Here is a 13,829-nt window from a genome sequence, read left to right on the forward strand (position 1 = left end):
GAAATTTTAAGTTGAATTTTCAATCTGCAGAATGTATCCGCCTTTGACTTTATGGTGACGGAGACAAATATCCTTGCTGCTGGTGTGCCCATTAAATATCCAACAATCAATGAATCAGTGGAAAACATACAATGCCTTCGACAGATTACAGACAAATGTATGAATACCGTTTGAAACATATGGTAGAAGCTGGTAGAAGCTCGCTTCAGTTAACTACACACATAAGCACACAAGCACGGATAATGTTAAAATCAACTCAACGAATAGGAAAGTGGCAATCACTGAAAAAATACAATAAAAAATTAAATATTTACGAATAGCATGCAATTAATTGGGGATGATACTATGGTTAAAAGAAAATATTTCGAATCTAAAAATAATATAACGACTTAATTCAATCACTGGATTAAGTGTATAATGATACTTATAACTTCATCAAAAATATTTTCCAATTTATTATGAGTTTTGTTTAACATACTAATAGAAATCAAGCTTTAGAGCCTTTTGGCTCTTCTGACTTCATTGTTTCTTACTCTTTTCTTAAACAGTCTTTGTGCGTTACGTTCCTGTTTTCTTATCCGAGTTAATTTCTCAAAAGACAATTATGCAATATTTATATTCAGCACATATAATATCAGCCTTTATTTTAATTGAGTATTCTTTTTAGCAAAACAAAGGAAGTCCTTTATTATACACTAGCAGCGTTCACCCCGCTTCGCTGCGGTCACCCCGGAACGCAATAAACTTTGTTACTTAGATAATTTTTACTTTTTCGCTTTCAAGTGATATGATAAAAACCATAGAAGATTGCAGTAAATCTTAACATTATATCGCCTGTCATTTATGTTAACCCGCCCCGCTTCGCTGCGGTCATCCCGGTGCTGGCATATTGTAAAAGTGTCTGTAAAAATAAGCAAATCAATTAAAAAATTTTAAACAGAAGATTCAAGCTATTTTCCGCTGTATATCGCCTGTCATTTATGTTAACCCGCCGAGTGACACGGTCATGCGGGTTGCATATAAATACGTTTATTTTTACCTATGATGAACTAATAACAAAGGATTTGTACGTTATGGACACTTGAATGGTCAATTATCTCAAGACACTGGTAATTAAAAATTAAAGTGATATGATAAAAACCATCTAGGGTCCAAATCCTAATAACCCCCCAAAAATGAAAGAAATTGGTTCAGCCGTATTAGCGTGATGAGCGGACAAAGGATTTTGTACGTTCTCTTTTATATATATAGATTTTCCCCATTATATTGTAATGTTTATGTGGGTAGATACAATGACAGTCCGAGATTCTAACCCTTCACCTAATTTATTTTATAAAAATATTACAAAATAGTATTTCTACCTACAAAGTGAATATCTTAAAATCTTCCTTATGACCAATATGGTAAAGGAAGGGAGTGTTTTATACGGGAACTTTTTAACTCATAGCAGCCTCCAGGCTGTCTGGCAACGACTTCAGGATACGGTACTTTTTGGTAACCTCCTTAGCTCATGTTAGCCTCCAAAAGTTTGGGTTGTAGTTAGGAATCCCCTCAGCTCATGGTAGCCTCCAGGGATTTTAGGCAAGATAATACTCTTTCGTCCAGGGCTACCTCAGGAGCAGGGGTAGGTTAAGTGATCAGTGGTCAACTGATACTTCTGTACTTTTCGGGTCCACTTTTATAGCGTATTTCTGGTAGGTTCGTTCCTCTTCGGTTCCAGTCGTTCTGTCTTTATGTCTTCCTGGTTTTATGTGTATCGTCTACTCTACTGATGCTTGTAAACAATAGCACGTGTTGCATGAATAACATGTGTTCGCACTGAGAGATGGGGACCCTTAAAATATAATAAAAATGTGAATGGAAAAATAAGGAATATATAGTAATAATAAAACTAACAGGACTGTAATACTAACGATAATGTCATTATAAGCATACGCGCCTTTGGCGTGGGAGACCCGGGTTCGATTCCCGGTGGGAGCTCATGTGATTCGGATTCCACGTTAATCAGTAGGTCTCATCTCACATAGCCTCGCTGCTGAAAGGGACGTTAAACTAAAACTCAACTCAACTCTATAAGTTATTATGATAATCGACGCTGGGTAGTCTATACTATCAAATATTATACTTATCTTCGCAAAACTACTATGTTAGGAATTTTGTGAGAAATAAAACTGTACAATGATAATGAAATATTGATTATTTGTGGGTTCTACTATTAGATTAAAGTTACGAATGCATATTATAAACATATATACTTCTGATATCAGTAAGCCAATATAAGTATACATTAAGAGGGTTTATACTATCATTGCTTCTGATATCAACTATTAAAGGATGACACACACCTGCGAAAATTTATCAGGAATATTATGATTGTTTATTTGCAAAGAACCAAGATAATCCAAACAAAAGCCCTGCATCACTGTTTACATCGTCTTGTTTTAAATATTGACGAGCTTCTTCCAAAGGCCAATCCAGAATTTGCACGTTTTCTTGTTCTTCTGGATTACCACCACCTTCCGATTTCTTCATAGAATCTTCCACTTCAACGTAGTATAAAGTACTTTTATGCCCTAATATGCCAGTGTCTGCTCTGTAAGAAACAATTCTCTGAAATTTTTCTAGGGGAACTTCATAACCGCATTCTTCAAAAACTTCATCCCTCACAATTTCCACATTTGATTTATTTTTGTCAACAAGACCAGCACAGAGCTCCAAGGTGATTCCGGATTCCGGCGGGTGTACTTGAGTGTCAATGTTATCTCCAACTTTAATGTCTTCCTGAATAGCATTTACATAAACAGCTGGCCTGAATTGTCTTACCACTACAAGAACTTTTCTAGTGACATTTAGTATAATCACTGCTACAGTTTCATGACTTCGTAATAAATCCCAAGTTTTAGGTACACTATTTTCTTTGTACTTCATTTGAAAAAGATTAAAATATTTCGACTTCGTTAAGTTTTCGATTTTTACCCCTCTTACTTTAAAAGGCATCTTTGAACACTAGTAGTAACGTTTCTTGGGTAAGTTGTATGTCAATAATGTTAATAGATATACTGTACTCATTTAAAACATTTTATAGTCATTGTTATGAGAATGTTATCCTTCAATTATTAACAATTTTTAGTAATTTCAAATATAGTAGAATTAGAAACTTCTGCTTTTAGCAGTTAAATTGTCAAAAGTGTCTTAGCGAGAGAGGCCACTGGTGGACAATAATGTAATGTTATAAAGAGTATATGTGGAAAGAAAGCACTATTACATTTCTCCGTAGATTAGAGGCTGCACAAATGCACTACAAATGCTAATGATAATCTTTTAAAAATTACAGTGCTATAGATTACTTGATTACAAAAGTGCTATAGACAGAAGTTTGTTTCTTTGTTCGGATTTTCGATCATGAGAGATTCTACTATCAACCTTGAGAGACTAACCTTTTCTTTCTTTTCTGTCAGTAATTTCCCTAAAATCTGTACGATTGCGAATTCGTCAATTGTTTCTTCGACACTATGTATATACGAACCAAACCCAAGATTGAATCAATCATGAGATGTCTGTTAAATAAATTGAAATGTCAAATTTTATTTTCTGTTTCCATTGCAAAGCTCTCTCGCGGCTCTTATATACGCTCGAAAATAGTAATAAAATACAAGGAAAACTCACAAGTCTTGCAATATTCTGGTGCACAACTTTCCTTTATATACTATGAAAGCAACTTCAAATTCAAAGTATAACTCTACGTGTTGGGCTATCTGCGACCCCCTTGCCAGTTCCTCGACTCCACGTCGAAACCACGACTTGTCCTTAGATGCAAAGAAGTCAGTCACTGCTCTTTCCATCTCCTTGCTGGTTGGTGAATCATAATGATTTCAGGAAGTGCACCATGGACCGAAACAAGTAGTAATTTGAACAAACAAGGTCATGACTATATGCCGATCTATCGAAATCCTGGTACTTTTGTTGAGTTTTTCGAGCCGAGCATGGTTTTCCATTATTCTCTTGTTGCAGGGCTCACTTTCGGTACACTAATGCAGGATACGTTTGGCGTAATGCAGTGCACATACTCTTAAATTGTTCGGAATGAAGGTCAGTATTGTAAAAATACATTACAACGGTAGTAGGTAGAGGAATTAGCACACGGAATTTTAGATTTTTTTCCCACAACTTTTTATTACAAATATTCTGTTATATATAAATATAACAAAAAATACTGTAATTGAGGTCTGAAGACCAATACAGTATTTACTATGTACATTCTTGTTTGATAAATGGGTGATTTCAAGACCCAGGTAGCTAAGAAAAGAATACTACAGAGCTCCAAGCAAGCTAAGGAGTTCAGTTAGGAACCACGAAGCTCCAGCCAAGTTAAGTGGGTTTGGTTAAGACCTTCAAATGCTCCAAATAAACAGTAAAAATTAAATGAAATCTTTGAGTTTTACGTCCCACGGTTATGCTGGCTAGGCTAAAGAAGACGGTGATGATAAGAGATGAGTGAAATAGTGGAATGAAGAAAGTGGGAGGAAACGGGAGAACCCCGAGAAAACCCACAAGCACGGTGTTTGTCCACCACAAAGTCCACACGGCTCGAGCTGGAATCGAACCAGGGACCCCAAGCACCGGAGGTGAACGCTCTACCACTGAGCCACCGCGCCCCCTCCAGATAAACAGAGTGTGGTAAAGATCCCACAGACGTCTAGGGAAGCTAAATTGGCAAGGAACTTCAGAGCTTCAGGCAAGCTTAGAGGCTTGGGTTAGATAAATCTCTCAGAGATCCAAGCAAACTAAAAAATGGAATGAATTCTTTAAGTTTAACGTCCCACGGTTATGCTGGTTAGGCTAATGATAATGAGAAAGGAGTGAAATGAAGAAAGTGAGAGGAAACGGGAGAACCCCGAGAAAACCCACGAGCACTTTGTTTGTCCACCACAAAGTCCACACGGCGCGAGCTGGGATCGAACCAGGGACCCCAAGCACCGGAGATGAACGCTCTACCACTGAGCCACCACGCCCCCGAAACAAACTAAGAGAGGAGAGTTAACCAGTCAACACTAATCACGTTAGAGGTTTTGCGTCGACTTTTATATCCTCTTCGTGGTAGGTGGCGGCGGTAGTGTTCTTCTTCGGTCTGTTCGTGATGATGATTGCCGTTTGCTTACTGTAATAGTTGTAAAAAAAAATTATGAGTATTGTTAAAAAATGTAGAGGATGTAAAGGATATGACAGGATATGGTACGGCCGATAGGAAGAAACTCGAGGTGAATTACCCTCTTATAGTCCACCACACTCAAAGTATGACTATGCTCAACACGGCCCTGTTTGACGACTGGTTTTGGAAGTTAATCATTCCTCAACTACTGTTTTTGTGCATTCTGATTTCGAGAAAGAGAACCACTCACTTTTCGCCGCAGGTGACATTCCGTTTCAGGAAACACACATCATGTAGATTTTGCAGCAGTTATCGGCACACATCCACTCTCCTCTAGGCCTGAGCTAGGGTCAACTAATGCGCTACAGTGCAGCAACTTCTGGTTATTTTCCCGAGATTGTGATAGGTTACGTACTGTAGAATACTGGACATTCTGAGTTGGTTTTATTATCACCATGTGTTGGTGGAGCAATTTGTCTCAGTGGCGTGTCATATGTGATCTTCGACTTTTTTTTTTTTTTTTTTTTTTTTTTTTTTTTTTTTTACAATATATATGAAATTTCTGAAACCAATGAGTTGTTATGCTGATTCACTGTACATTCCTCTTTAGCATGACAAATGCTTTAGGTTGCAGCCATAGTGTTATGCCTTAGTTCGAAGTCATACATCAACAATGCATATCAACTGTTGAGCACTCGTTGTCACTGCCACAGAAAACTGACTGAAGGTACTAGTGGAGTGGTGGCCTCCGTGTTCATAGTCTGCTTGCCATACTTCTTCTTAGGCCAGGTTGACCTTGTAAGTACGGTCGATCACGGCGTACACACTCGTGTAGGGACACACTCAAGATTTTTCCGATGGTTAACAAAAGATCGATTTCAAGGCGGGACAAAAGACCGATTTCAAGGGGAGTCAAGTACCGAGGGTGGAAAAGACCGACACATAAGGACAGTTGCGAATTCACATACACTTTAATACACACTTGCCCTTAATACATAATATAAAACAATTATTTACGCACATATCCTTATTAACTGTAGTAAATCAACTATAGTACTATAGCATTTAATGTAAATATTTGCGTATTAGGTGCTATAGTATGTGAGAGCAAATTTAGTGTGTTTTGACAAGAATTTCCAAAAACTGAATACTTTCCAAAAAGCCCGGAGGGACTGCCCCCTCCCCTTTTGCCCTCCGCTGCGGGCTGTCATGCATGGGTCTACTGTTTGGGTTGTGAAAATATTGCAAGACTTATGGCTGCTCCTTGTAATACATTTTAACCTTTTTATCTTAAATCTGAAACAGAGAATGTTCCTTTATGATGTTGCTTCTTCTTGTTTACTGTGCACTACATGCGCTATAAATGTCAATATGTGTTTATTTCTTAAAGGAAGAATCTTCAGATAATAAAGCCTTTTTCTTATATACGTCATACTTCCTGAAACAAGCGACCTTGAATATAATACGTTTATCTTTTCTAATTTAAGACATTTTAAAACGGAAGGTGATACTGGCCTTATCTTCCACTCAACCGCGTAATATTACATTACGTAACATGTGTGTCAATATTGTATATCTATGTAGCGTAGTGTATGTTACCCACACAACTGATTGGATTCGAGTACTACAAACAATATAACAAGAAAGAAATATTCAACTCACATAGCTATAGTTGGATTCGAATAGCACAAGAGTATCACTGGAAACAAATATTCAAAAGCACGAAAAATGTAAAATTGAATAAATAAATATAAAATTGAAAAATATAAAATATCTACATAATTAAAGTTAGAACAAGTCTAATTGTTAAGTGGAAATGACGTTGACATAACCTTCACGTTTGCTTATGCGTTTCATTATTTAAAATACAGATAGGCTTACTTTTCAAATTAATGGAATTACCTGGAGTTGGAAACACGTTAGGTGTCTAGGTCAGGCGGCGTTGGTGGTTGTGTATTAGGGTAAATTCTGTACTACATGAGGAGCAGTAGAACGATAGTGTAGAGTGAAATAAACAAATAAGCAGATGATACTAGTGTAAAATGGGCATCTCTATAATTTCCGAAGAGGGAAAATTGCTAGCGCTCGGTTAATGGTTCGAGCGTGACGAAAGTGGCAAGTGTGCTAAGTATGTAGCGAGATACACTGTCGAAGGTGATGACGACCTACAAAACTCACAAGATCATATCGGCGAAGAAGAATAATGATCAGAATAAAACTCAGTGATAATACTCGCTGAACATTAAAGTGGATTGGCACTCAGAACCGTCGTGTAAGTGACGAGAACTCAAGCAGCACCTTCTTCAACTTGAGTTACATGAGATGAATATACGAAGTCGGGCTGCAAGGACCAAACAGCTATAAAGGAGTTATAGCGCTTTAGAACGACGCCAATGGTTCGCTGCAACATGCAACATGGACCGCTTCCGCATTCTCATGCATTACTCCCAGACTTTTTATATTGCGTCAGCATTCTAGAACTGTTCCCTAAAATTGCACGATGGCCAAACAACATTGATGACAACTAACTCTCACTGTTTTTTTTTTTTTTTTTTTTTTTAACGTATTACATTATCGTTTGGTATACAAATTGTACAATATACTTAAATCACCTATTTTTAATCTTTTAATAGAGATAATTACATTTCTTCATATTTGTAGTGTTCGGATGGACACTCTTTACTTCACAGCATACCATCTCTAACGCCTCTATTTTATCTATTTTTGCAGTTATATATATGAAGAAATATATATATATACTCTGTTAATATATATATGCCTCTGTTAATACAACTGATGCTTCCCTTGTCCAAGTAGCCATGTCTGGAATTAACAGCGAGAAATAAAGTTGAATGTCATCAGGCGCTACTGTTTTCTGATTGGTCCACTCCCGCATTTTATTTCTATTTCTTCCAAGTCAGGATCCAAATAAGGACAGTAGAAAATTTCAACCTGGACTAAGAGCAAGTTACTTCCCACACGATCGTTAAGTAAGGTTGTGAGTTTCAGATCGTGAATCTCATCCTTACTTCAGGTCCATCTGAGACAAGCTTTATTATGTAACTACATATCAAACGAAAACTTAAAGGTATATCACTCTTATTATTCAGTGTTACCAACAAAAGACGCCACAATATTACAAATGTCCACATTTTGGTGACCACTACAACAATAATAAATCAAGTGAGACGTATGAGACAATGCACATCCAATGTATTTTAGTGTCGAATGATCATAATGTAACGTATCTTGAATAAATAGATGGAAAGGCAGGTCTGTAGTCGAGAGGGTGTACGGCTATATAAATGTCCACTCTCTGCTTGATTTTAGTCATTAGAGAATATCTACTTTCTGCTTAATTCAGGGGCGCTCGAAGAAAATTTACTAGGGAGGGGCCCATCTCTATGGTTGCTATATTACGTCTGGTATTTCCGATATTTAATATAAAGGGTGTGATTAAAAAGTACCGGAACTTTTCCCGCCGTGCGGCTCCCTGGCGTTCGAAAAATGGTAGGGGTAGGGGGAAATGTGCGCGGGACCTTCCTCTTTCAAGCGGAACTTGGCCCAGTGCGCTGCGAGCAGCGGTTGAGAAAGCATCGCTGCCGCGCGAACGTCGTTTTGGTCGTCGGTCACGTTTTTTGAGCGCCGAAAATGGAGTCAAAGATTGACCAACGCTACGCCATCAAGTTTTGTGTCAAACTAAAAAAGACGTTCCCCAAGACCCAGGACCTGCTCAAGGAAGCCTTTGGGGAAGATGTGATGTCCCGTACTCGGATCTTTGAGTGGCACAAGGCCTTCAGGGAAGGCCGGGAGGACGCCGATGACGAATCACGCTCTGGGAGGCCGTCGACGTCGAAAACCGATGAAAACGTCGACCGAGTTTGCGAATACCTTAACCTGGACCGTCAGACAACCCTCCGGGAGATCAGCGAAGAACTTAATTTGACATACTATGCAGTGCAAAAAATTGTGACTGAAGAATTGAACATGCGGAAGGTGTGTGCCAAACTGGTCCCCAAGGTGTTAACCGAGGAGCAAAAAGAACTGCGAGTGAAAATAAGTCGTGAAGTGCTGGATTGTGTGGAAGCCGACGAAGAGTTACTAGACAGTGTGATCAGTGGTGATGAAACATGGTGCTACGAGTACGACCCCGAGATGAAGCATGGTGTTACGAGCGTTGGTCATTCTTTGATTCCATTTTCGGCGCTCAAAAAACGTGACCGACGACCAAAACGACGTTTGCGCGGACAGCGATGCTTTCTCAACCGCTGCTCGCAGCGCACTGGGCCAAGTTCCGCTTGAAAGAGGAAGGTCCCGCGCACATTTCCCGCCACCCCTCACATTTTTCGAACGCCAGGGAGCCGCGCGGCGGGAAAAGTTCCGGTACTTTTCAATCACACCCTGTACGTGGTTTGCTATATTACGTATACATTTTCGTGAGCCAGAGGGGGGAGGGGGGCGGACCGCACCCTGCCCTCCTCTTCGGGCGCCCATGGCAAAGGCTTTAGTTTCATTTATAATTGCTCCGTTTCCTCCCACTTTCTTAATTCCACCATTTCCTTTATTTCTTATCATCACCGTCTCCTTTAGCCTTGCCGGCATAACCATGGGATGTAAAACTTCAAGATTTCATTTTTACTTATATTTATTTAATCAGGTCATGATTCTAGTGATAATGTGATTATAGTGACGTAACGAAGGGGGAAAACGGGGCTAGTATCCCGGGCGCCAGATTGGGGGGGGCAAATATGTATTTTCACTATAAGGCAAGGAAAAGAGCTTTAACAAACTAAGATCATTAAAAAAAAAAACTTCGGAAACTTAACAGGACAACGACTCACCAACCTTAAGATCATATCCAGAGAGCATAAGTTAGCTATCTTTTGAGGACATTGTAAAAACATTTGTAGCCGGAAGAGCCCGCAAAATTAAATTTTATTTCCAGATTTTTATGTTTTCTTTTAATTTACATCGACTTAAGAGATTTGTAAAATGTACGGGTATAATACTCGAGACAACAGCTTGACTGTTTGTTATAAAATCAACAGATTGTTGATTCATTCTACTCATATACACATCCCGATATACTTCCAAAGGCATTGTGATTTGCAATTATTATAATACGACTATAAGAATATATCAAGGATGGCAATCAAATACTAATTAGTTTCGTGTTTTATCTTCTAATAAAAATTAAATTGTGTACCACAATTTTAAAATCAAATTTTACCACTTGAAGAATAAATGGAATAGGAGAATTACTGTGTGATGACAATATCAAGGTATTCGGGGAGCGTTTTGATTTGGTTGGTCAGGAGGGGGTGGGCGCTAAGACGAGTTCTTGCCCCGGGCAACAACTAGCCTAGTTGCGTCGCTGCTCTTTTCTATCCTATTCTGAGACGCTGTTCAAGTATATCGATCATGCGAGGAAAAAATCGTTTTTTCTCACTGCTTTGTGATCACAAAAGAAATTAGGTAGATAAGATTAGAGTTTATAACCTCGTTCAGCACCAAGGCTGCATGAGATATGGATCTACAGCTTAAGAGGGCAGACTACTAAATATTTTTGAAAAGCTAACAAAGTTTCTTTTGCCCGTTTTTCGCAAGTGAAAAGAGATAATGAAATGTAACTTACCACAATAATATATAATGTTATTCTACATCCGAAAATACGAATAGGAAGAATTATCAGTGTTGCCATCCATATAAATTACAGTGTGTCCAAAATTTGAATTACCCAAAAATCTAGGTTAATGCAGCGACTAGAAAAATGAACTCAACGGTAGTTGATTACTTATCATGTTGTCTTGGTTCCTTGTTTACTACTTTTTAAATATTGTTTGTATTTATTTTGTAATAGCTTGCAGAAGTTATTGCAAAATAAATAAGTTATTACAAAATAAATATAAACATTATTTAAAAAGTAGTAAACAAGGAACCAAGATAACATTATAATTAATCAACTGGCGTTGAGTTCATTTTTCTAGTCGCTGCCTTAACCTAGATTTTTTGGGTAATTCAAATTTTGGACACACTGTAATTTATATGGATGGCAACACTGATAATTCTTCCTATTCGTATTTTCGGATGTAGAATAACATTATATATTATTGTGGTAAGTTACATTTCATTATCTCTTTTCACTTGCGAAAAACGGGCAAAAGAAACTTTGTTAGCTTTTCAAAAATATTTAGTAGTCTGCCCCCTTAACAGGCAATTCGAACCATATGAGCTCCTACAGAGAATTGAACCCAGGTCTCCCGCGCTTAAGACACATATACACTTTACCATATAATCCCGAGGAGGATCACAAAAGAGATAGTATTAGAGAAGGAAAAATGAAAAGCTTATGTGAGCTCTGTCTCCGTCCGAGTTCGTGTTGTTTTGATCAGTGAACGCCATTCCCCCTACCCTTACCACAAGTTTCTTAATACCTTCTGGTACTGTACAAAAGGTGCGATTTTCTTTGTCCTTTCTAGCAATGCGTTGATTTCTTCTGCTTATCTTCACCTATTTGTATTATTTATGGAGTGATTTATCTAAGGAGTAACATTAAGAAAATAAGTTTTACATTGTTAATATTAAAAAATGCCTTCACTAGTATGAAGGAAGTCACATTGGCTCAAGCTCCAATTTGTTCTTGAACTACAGGATAGCTAAGACAAATATTTTTTCGGAACGCCGTTCCTGTCCAACTAAACTATTTTTTGTATACATACAGGAGCCAATTGATTCACTTGAGCTACTGGAAATTATTAAGGAAACTTGTTGTTCATAAGTTGTTCTATTGGTTAGAGACTTTAGACCTTATGCAGAGTCGTTCTGACGCGTGATTAGTGCCATACTAGAGAGTTCGACTAACATGTTTCCTGCAGTAGTCAGGCCTTTAGTATGACGTTAATCATACGTCAAAACAACTCTGCATAAGACCCTTTATAATTACCCTAAAGAGGTCTGTAGATGACAATTGGATATCCTCTTAGGTTATTCCCGTTTAGTTTTGCGATTGAAGACAATCTGCCATTAGTTTAAATACTTATAATTTGAGCTACGGTAACCTAGAGACAGGAATGACTTCATAGGTATGAGGACATCTCATACTGTAGAAATTACACGTTTTCAAGACTTTTTGTTGTTGACAACGAAGATTATGAAAGTAGCAGAGGTTATGTAACAAGTGAAAAACGAACTATTTATTTATTCTTCAAATATAAAAATGTTTGACATTGTCAGTCACGGGTGACACATCTAACCCGGTTTCCAAGAAAAAGATTCGTTTTATTCATCAATGACGCCATCACACAAAGTTTCTGAACCAGAAATCCATGAAACAGATTTAGGAAATACAGAGACTTGAATGTTTTTCTTTCGCTATATTGGGTCGTTTTTAGTCATGAAGAAAAGAGAAAGTCTGAAGTGTGGTGGCAGCGGTATTTTGTAAAATATAGTAAATAACATAATCTCTTCGAGATAGCAGAAATCAATATTAACGGTGACAATGTAACTTTTTTTTTTTTTTTAAAAAAAAGTGATAAATGATTAGTATGAATTAGATTATTATTACTGTATTATTAATATTAGTAGTACAGTCATTGTTGATCCTGCAAGCTTTCGCCTCGTCTACAAATTGCGTGCACGCTACATCAAGAAGATAGTGCAACTAGCAACAACTATTAGCTTCACTGTGAACTATTAGGAGAGTGACTGACAAACGGAGAAGTGTTACTTTAACAATAAGGATTATTATTATTATTATTATTATTATTATTATTATTATTATTATTATTATTATTATTATTATTATTATTATTATTTGTAGTAGTAGAAGAAGAAAAATAATTTCCTTCCCTAATGAGGGAGTTGTCTTCTTCCTCCCTTTAAATTTGTTCATATTTTTAATAGTATACTGAAACACCAATGAGACTCTGTGATGGGATACGTAAAGTTACGTTCTAGATACATGTCTTTTAAAAAAGTTTTATTTCAGTTCATATCTAGCTGAATGAATGCATGTTAATAGCTCATAGTAATGACATAAAAGCAAGAATTAACATATGACATTATATGTTTAAAATTCATTGGAATACATGCTAAGAATATAAATTTTCTGTGTAAGTATCTTCAATAAACCTAAAAATATTAAAATCAATTTTTCAATTGAATCGGTCATTGATGAAACGGAACAAAATCAACGTTTCGAGATGAAAACTATTTAACCCTTGTACGTCCCTCGGATTTTTGCATACACATAAGTTCCTCTGGGTCAAAATGAACCCATTCATTGTTTTATGTTTCAATTTGCAGTTTACACTACATTTTTACATGCAATAGCCTTGTGACTGGTTTGTGTTAAATATAACAAAAGATGGATCAAATCTAGACAGGCGTCACTGGTGGGGAAGATGTCCTCGGCTCCCTATATTTTTAAAATTCATGATATGTTTTCCTGTCGTCCTCAAATATTTAGATATAGAAATAATTGTACAATTGTTTTATTATTCACCGAAATTTAACATTCCAGAAATGGCCTTGCATCTACACACACACACATATATATATATATATATATATATATATATATATATATATATATATATATATATATATATATATATATATATATATATAAGTTTTGACTTCTGCTGCAAGCAGGTTTTATTTAGGTTACTTTTGGTTAGGT

At 37.0% G+C, this 13,829-nt stretch overlaps 1 protein-coding gene and 1 pseudogene across 1 annotated transcript in view; one reads left to right on the plus strand and one right to left on the minus strand.

Annotated features, from left to right (window-relative positions):
* LOC145684726 (uncharacterized) overlaps window positions 1-13,829 on the plus strand; it is a 140,583-nt gene that overhangs the window by 49,326 nt on the left and 77,428 nt on the right. The window lies entirely within an intron of this gene.
* Window positions 2,207-3,026, minus strand: LOC145684725 (uridine diphosphate glucose pyrophosphatase NUDT14 pseudogene; annotated as a pseudogene).

The sequence above is a fragment of the Thermobia domestica genome, chromosome 5 (genome assembly GCF_964235325.1).
Source record: "Thermobia domestica chromosome 5, izTheDome1.hap1.1, whole genome shotgun sequence".
NCBI classification, from domain to species: domain Eukaryota; kingdom Metazoa; phylum Arthropoda; class Insecta; order Zygentoma; family Lepismatidae; genus Thermobia; species Thermobia domestica.